General features: G+C 45.1%; 1 pseudogene; it reads left to right on the forward strand.

The window, feature by feature from the left end:
- Positions 1-1999: 1999 nt before the first annotated feature.
- Positions 2000-3826, forward strand: LOC110293379 (60 kDa heat shock protein, mitochondrial pseudogene; annotated as a pseudogene).
- Positions 3827-8031: the final 4205 nt, after the last annotated feature.

An 8031-nucleotide genomic window follows, 5' to 3' on the forward strand; every position in this document is an offset into this window, starting at 1 on the left:
AGGTGTCCGGGACTAAGCAGGGCAGAGCCAGGATCAAAGTCTTTGTAGCTTTTATAAACTCTTCTGATCACCGGTGCGTTCTGCTTTCTAGGCTGGAGCTTGCGTATTTCTCTGGCTGTGGAGACTCGCGGTGAAGGACATATGGCCAGCTGCTGGGAATTGATTCTACTTGAGAGCTTGTGAAAAATAACATTATTTTTTATATTGGAGCCAAGATCGCTGTATGAAGCAGGATGCAACTTGATCATGATATTTTTTTCTAAAGCCAAACCATGAACTTTCCAGTGAAGTTTATGAGAGGAAACCCTTCCCCTGGTTTTCTTACAGTCTATGTCCATCTTGGTTCTCACTTGTAATACACACGGAAGACTACAGAGTGCTGACACGTGGTCTCTTGTGTGCAGCATAGTCCAGGATGTGGTCTTGGCCTCCTACAGGCCTTACCTGCCACTCTCTACTGAAGCTTCCTCCCAGCTAGATGCCTCCCAGACAAGTAGTTGTGTCCTTTCCCCAATATGTGGATGGCCAGTCTACTGTGTCTTTACACTCCCAGTTAGAGGTTATTCCCCTCCCTCCCTCCCTCCTTCCCTCCCTCCTTCCCTCCCTCTCTCCATCACTCCCTCCTCTTCCCTCTCTCCTCCTCCTTCTCTTCCTCATTTTCTTTGGCAAGATCTTACTATCAACCTAGGTAAGTCCTGAACTTCCAATAATCCTACTGCCTCAGCTTCCCAAGTGCTAAATTTCAGGTTGCACCCCCATGCCTAGCTAGAATCTTTGACCTTTAGGAAGAATGACAGCCCTTAGGTGTCAACCTTATGCTCTCTTTAAGCTTTGTCTTACATACCTGCAAAAACACTTAGCTGGGCATTCACCAGGCTGAGACATTCCTAGTGTCTTGGGTTTCCATATAAGCAGGCCAAAGTCCAGCTCTATGGAAATAGTAGAAAGAAATCCTGCTTCCTAACTTGTGGGCCATTGAATTGCCAATCAATTCTTTAAAAGTTTCAAGGCACTTAAACTTACTCTAAAATTTTTCCATACAATATATTTGTATCATGTTTTTCTCCTTCCCTCAACTCCTCCTACCCTTACCCACCTACCCTACCTACCCTACCCCTTACCCACCTAGCTTTTTCTTCTCTCTCTTAAACACACACAACCACAAAAACAAAAATCAAAACAAATAAACAAAACCTCCAATAAGTCAAAAAATGCTAAACCAAAACAAAAAGCCTGCAAAAAGTCCAAAACAAGCAAATAAACAAAAACTCCAAAGCAAAACCATGGAGTTGGTTTTGTGTAGCCAACTACTCATGAGTACAGAGCCTGCCCTGGAGTATGGTTAATATATTGCTGACACTTCATTGGAGAAAACGAATTTTCCCTTTGCCAGCTGGTATCAATTGCAAATAGGTTAGGATAGGACCCTGTATCCACCATCCCCTCTCAGTGCTGGAACTCCTCCGACTTGAACCTCTGTAGGCCATGTACACACTGCCACAGTGTCCGTGAGCTCCTATGTCCTTCAGTCCTATTGTGACTGGAAGGCAGTTCCTTGGGGTCATCCTTTACCTCTGGCTGGTGCAATATTTCTGTCTCCTCTTCCTCAAAGATTTCTGAACCTCGAGGAGAGAAGGCTTGATGAAGACATCTATTCAGAACTTGAGTGTTGTAAGGTCTCTCGCTCTCTGCACATGGACCAGCTGCCTCTGTGTTAATTCCCATCTACCCCAAGAAGATGCTTCTCTGATGAGGGCTGAGTGAGGGGCTGATCTATGGATACAAAGTCAACACACAATAATTAAAATTAGTAGCTTTCCTATATACAAATGACAAACACACTGAGAAATAATTCGGGAAGCAGACCTTTCAAAACATTTTGGGATAATTCTGAGCAAGCAAGTGAAAGATTTGTATAATAAATCATTAAGTGCTGGGTCCCTCACTCACCGCAGATGGCCTGCCTCGCCTCATGCTTTCCTGCCACCGAACCACAGAAATGCTTTGACTACCCACCGTTCTTCTCCAGGTGAGACCAGTGTCCCCGGCACTGGCTCCTCATCTCACTCAGGCCTATGCCAAAGATGTAAAATTTGATGTGGATGCTGGAACCTTAATGCTTCAAGGTGTAGATCTTTTAGCTGATGCTGTAGCTGTTACAATGGGGCCAAAGGGAAGAGCAGTGGTTATTGAACAGAATTGGGGAAGTCCCAAAGTAAAAAATGGGGTCACTGTCACAAAGTCAATTGACTTAAAGGATAAATACAAAAATATCAGAGCTAAACTTGTTCAGGATGTTGCCAATAACACAAATGAAGAGGCTGGGGATGGCCCCACTGCCACTGTTCTGGAACTCTCTATTGCCAACGAGGGATTTGAGAAGATCAGCAAAGGGGCTAATTCAGTAGAAATCCGGAGAGGTGTGATGTTGGCTGTTGATGCTGTAATTGCTGAACTTAAGAAATAATCTAAACCTCTGACAACCCCTGAAGAAATTGCTCAGGTTGCTACAATCTCTGCAAATGGAGGCAAAGACATTGGGAACATCAATACTGATGCAATGACAAAGGTTGGAAGGAAAGGTGTCATCACAGGGAAGGATGGAAAATCCCTGAATGATGAGCTAGAAATTATTGAAGGCATGAAGCTTGATAGAGAATATATTTCCCTGTATTTTATTAACACATCAAAAGGTCAAAAGTGTGAATTTCAAGGTGCCTATGTCTTGTTGAATGAAAAGAAAATTTCTAGTGTTCAGTTCACTGTACCTGCTCTTGAAATTACAAATGCTCATCAGAAACCCTTAGTCATAATCACTGAAGATGTTGATGGAGAAGCTCTAAGCACACTTGTTTTGAACAGGCCCAAAGTTGGTCCTCAGGTTGTAGCAGTCAAAGCCCCAGGGTTTGGGGACAATAGGAAGAATAGCAGCTTAAAGATATGGCTATTCCTACTGGTGGTGCAGTGTTTGAAGAAGAGGGATTGAATCTAAATCTTGAAGATGTTCAAGCTCATGACTTAAGAAAAGTTGTAGAGGTCATTGCCACCAAAGATGATGCCAGGCTTTTGAAAGGAAAGGGTGACAAAGCTCACATTGAAAAACGGATTCAAAAAATCACTGAGCAGCTAGACACCACAACTAGTGAATATGAAAAGGAAAAGCCGAAGGAGCGACTTGCTAAACTTTCAGATGGAGTAGCTGTCTTGAAGGTTGGAGGGGCAAGTGATGTTGAAGTGAATGAGGAGAAAGACAGAGTTACAGACGCTCTCAATGCTACAAGAGCAGCTGTTGAAGAAGGCATTGTTCTAGGAGGGGGCTGCGCTCTGCGTTGGTGCATCCCAGCCTTGGATTCATTAAAGTCTGCTAACGAAGATCAGAAAATAGGTATAGAAGTTATTAAAAGAACATTTAAAATTCCTGCGATGATGATTGTTAAGAATGCAGATGCTGAAGGATCTTTGATAGTTGAGAAAATTCTGCCGAGTTCCTTAGAAGTTGGTTATGATGCCATGCTTGGAGATTTTGTGAACACGGTGGAAAAGGGGATCATTGATCTAAGAAAGGTTGTAAGAACTACTTTACTGGATGCTGCTGGGGTGGCCGCCTTGCTAACTACAGCCGAAGCTATAGTGACAGAAATTCCTAAAGAAGAGAAGGACCCTGGAATGGGAATCAATGAACTGTGACAGGAAGCTCAAGGCAGGTTTCTCACCAATAACTTTAGAGAAGTCACCTGAAGGAAATGACTGATGAGAAAGCTGGCTGATCACTGTAACCATCAGTTACTGGTTTCCTTTGATGATATATAATGGCTTACTACTGTCATTGCCCATGCCTACAAATAATTTATTTTGCACTTTTGAATAAAGACATTTGTACATTCCTGATGCTGAGTGCAAGAGCCATGTGCCAGTGTCCTGCTTTCAACTTAAGGCATCTCTACTGTTCTGTTAGCATCAGGACTGTAGCACTGGGTCACCACGTGAGAGCTCACAAGCAGCCTTTCTGTGGAGGGCAGGAATGATTGTGTACAAAGTAGAGAACTATCCAACTATGTGACAACCTTGATGTATTAAAATTTTGTTTAAAGTTCAAAAAAAAAAGACATTGGAGTAAGATATTAAAGAATTTAAGCTTATCTTTTAACACCATGGCTAAATAGTGGACAGGAATGAAAGTGGTGAAAAACAAATTTTATTCCGGAAATACTGGAAGAAGAGAAAAAGAGACTGGAGGATAGAAATTAATAAAGAGATTTGAGAACAGAGAGCCCAGGAGTAGGGTGGGAGGGCAGGGGTGACTAGCTTGGTAGGGTTCTTGCTGAAAGTAGACCAAGCCAATCAGGTGCTGAGGGGGAGGGAAGAAGGAATTTGACAAGATATTGATGGTGATCAGCTATCAACAGTGAGGTTCTTAGCAGGACCCTCGACACTTTCAGGCTCTACATGAGTCAGCTCAACATGCCCACATTCTACGAATGTAAGCTAGACATGTCAAAACATAAGCTTACCATTACCAGCCTCTAATGGTATAAGTTCTGCATGCCCTTGGCATGCCTGGGCTCTAAGGGTGTGAGCTCAGCATGCCCAGGATCTAACTAAGGGTGAAAACTCAGCGTGCTCATACTCTAAAGGTATAATCTCCGAATGCCCCGGCATAAGATTGGCATGCCCAGGCTCTAAGAGCACACCAAAGCCCTAGCTGAGGAGACCACTGAGAGGAGGGCAAGACCAAAGTATGGACAAGGGAAATCTTTGTCATCATTCCTCTCAGAGTTAATGGTAGGACTGCAGAGATGGCTTGGCGGGTAAAGTCTGCTATGTGTTGTGCAAGCACAAGGACCTATTTGTGGTTCTTAGAACTCACGGAAAAGCTGAGTGAGTCAGGGAGGTGCCTGGGATCTCATTAATAGGTGGGCAGAGACAGAGCCTGAGGGCTCACTGGCCAGCCAGTCTAGCCAACTGTGGAGCTCTGGGCTCATTGTGAGACCTGGTCTCCAAAAAAAAAAAAAAAAATAGGTGAAGAGCAGTGTGATACTGACCTTTGACCTTTGTAAGCGTGTGAAAACGTGCATGCTCATACACATACACACCCACATGAACATCCCTAGCCCCTCCATCCTCCAATAAAAAAAATACCGGCACTGAATAATTGAGAACCTGGATAGGTAAAGGGGCCGTTGGGACCCTGAACCATACAGATGCTTCAGATGAGCTGTCTCTACTGGCTGGTGCTGGGGAGGTTCTGGTCCTGCCAACAGCTGTCACAACCCTGTTAAGCTATTTGCTCTTTATTTTTCCCAAGTCCCATGGATCCCCCCCCCCCCCAGCACAATAACCCTGTTGCCTGTGTGCGGTTTGCAAGTCATCAGTTTCTGACCATGGGCCATTTCCTTTGTCAGGGGGAGAGAGTGATTCCCTGCAGTCTTCTGAATTTACAAAGGAAAGCTGTCCAGATGTGCCTGACCTACCTCTCGGCTCCCCCTCCCCGACAGACAGCCAGCCCCCTGGTTTTGCCTCCAAATGGAATTCCTGCATGGCAGAGGGGAGTGCAGAGGCTTAGGGAGTCCACATGCAGCAGCTTCTTTCAAGCTTTGGGGGAGGGCAGATGGCTCCAGTCAGGGCTTTCTATGCGCAGATTTTTGTTTCTTAAAACAAAATGTGGGCTGTGGATACAGAGGATAGCTCACCAGGCACCCTGGGGGCCAGCGGTCCTTCCTGGTTGGGTCACTCTGGTTGGGAAGTGGTCTGGTGGGTGCTGCTTTCAGAGTTTTGATCTGCTCTGAGGTCAGCCTAGGAGAGTCTTACTAGATCACATGTCTGGCTCAGTGAATGTACTTTGCCCTGGGCTGAGTCTAAAATGCTTGCTAGGGAAGCATCAGTTAAGACATTCGGGAAAAGCAGTGTAGCCTTGGGAAATGGAACCCATTTGATAGGAGGACAGACCATGGAGACACAATTTGGTATATGAATTCAGTCCAATAAATATTGATGATTACCTAGTCTGTAACTCACATACCTATAGATCTGCTGTCCATCAGAGAGCAAGTGGTCTGCAGATGGGGACTGCATTCTAGCTAGGTAGAGGGATGTGAGTCTTTTCATGACTGGGCACATCCTGAAGGCCAGGCCCTAGGGCTCAGGTGAAAAAGGTTTCAGAAGAGTGATTGCAGAGCATTGAGCCTCAGAGGAGAGACAGTAGCCAGTTCTGTCTGGCGGGGCAAAGGACACTCTATGGAGAGTAAGTCTAAACCGAGGCTCAAAGGAAAAATATGATTTCTTTGGCTATATAGGACATAGTAGAAGGGAACGGGAAGGAGTTTTATGCTAAAAAACAACATATGCAAAGACTCAGATATGTGAAACCACATGCGTGGTCAGGAAAAGCTACATGCTATTTGCATGTTAAGGTGACATTTTGTAATTATTTATTAATCAGTTTCTGTCTCAAGTGAAGAGTTCCCCCGGTGCTGAGGATAGAGGAATGACCCAGGTAGCTGAGTGGCCTTCTCATGGTGCAAGTTTTCTAGGACTGCTGCCACAGACCAGGAGGCTTGGGAGAGAGAAGTGGACTATCTCACAATCCTAGAAGCTGGAGATGTGAGGTCAGTGTGTTAGCAGAGGGGGAGGCTGCTGAGCTTTCTCCTTGTCTTGTGAGAGCCTTCCCTTTGTGTCTGCAGATGCTTTCTCTTCTTATAAGCACATCAGTCTTATTTAAACATAATTATCTCTTTCTAAAACCCATATCCTGGGGCTGTGGGTAGAGCTTACTTAGCATGTATAAGGCAGGACCTACATTCATCCACTAACACCCACACCAACCAACCAACCAACCAACCAACCAACCAACCAACCAACCAACCAAAAATACAAAAGAACAAACAAAAGCAAAAACTTATCTCCAAATACAGTTGCAGTTAGGGGCAATAGGGGTTAATACTTGAACATATGGATTTTAGGTTGGCTCTTAGTATTAAGAAAGGTCTTATGAGTTTAGGGGTAGGAGTATGTGTGTGTGTGTGTGTGTGTGTGTGTGTGCATGTTCACTGTAGGACAGCCTCACGTGTTGTCCCTTAGGAACTTTCTTTCTTTTTCTTTTTTTGGGGGGGGGGCAGGGAGTTCAAGATAGGGGTTCTCTGTGTAGGCCTGGCTGTCCTAGAACTCATTCTGTAAACCAGGCTGGCCTCAAACTCAGAAATCTGCCTGCCTCTACCTCCCAAGTGCTGGGATTAAAGGCGTGCGCCACCACTGCCTGGTCCCTAGGAACTTTCTTATGGTCACTATTGCTGTGATGAAACATTATGACCAAAAGTAACATGGGGAGGAAAGGGTTCGTTTCCACATACAGTTTCGCATCAAACGCAGTGAGGGCAGGAGCTCCAGCAGGGCAGGAACCTGGACACAGATGCAGAGGCCATGGGGGAGTGCTGCTTTCTGGCTTTCTCCACATGGCTTTGCTCAGCTTGCTTTCTTATAGAACCCAGGACCACCAGCCCAGGGATGGCACCATCCTCAATGGGCTGGCTTTTTTCTCATGAATTACTAATTAAGAAAATGGCCTACAGGATTGTCTACCTTATGATCTTAGGGAGGAGACATTTTCTCAATTGAGGCTCCCTCCTCTCTGTTGACTCTGGCACATGTCAAGTTTACATAAAACTAGCCAGTACGAGAGCCATTTATCTTATTTTTTAAGACAGTAGGATGGGCTGGCGGGCCAGTTCTCCTCCCCCCACCCCCCAGTGCTTCCTTACAAGTGCACTGCTGTGCCCGGCCATCTTTGCATGTGTCCCCTGGGGTCAACCTCAGGATCATATGCTTGCAAGGCAAGCATTTTTTGACTATCATTTTAGCCTTACAAATATAATTAAAACAGCTGAATCCAGATGTGGTAGCTCCTATCTATAATCCCAGCATCTGGGAGGCTGAGATTGGAGGATTGTCATGGTTTGGAAACCAGCCTGAGCTATTCTGTGAGTTCCTAGACAGTCTAGGATACAGAGAGTTGTCTCAAAAATATCCAAACCAGAA

This window comes from Mus caroli, unplaced genomic scaffold (assembly GCF_978045245.1).
Source record: "Mus caroli unplaced genomic scaffold, Mus_caroli_1 scaffold_6, whole genome shotgun sequence".
NCBI lineage: Eukaryota > Metazoa > Chordata > Mammalia > Rodentia > Muridae > Mus > Mus caroli.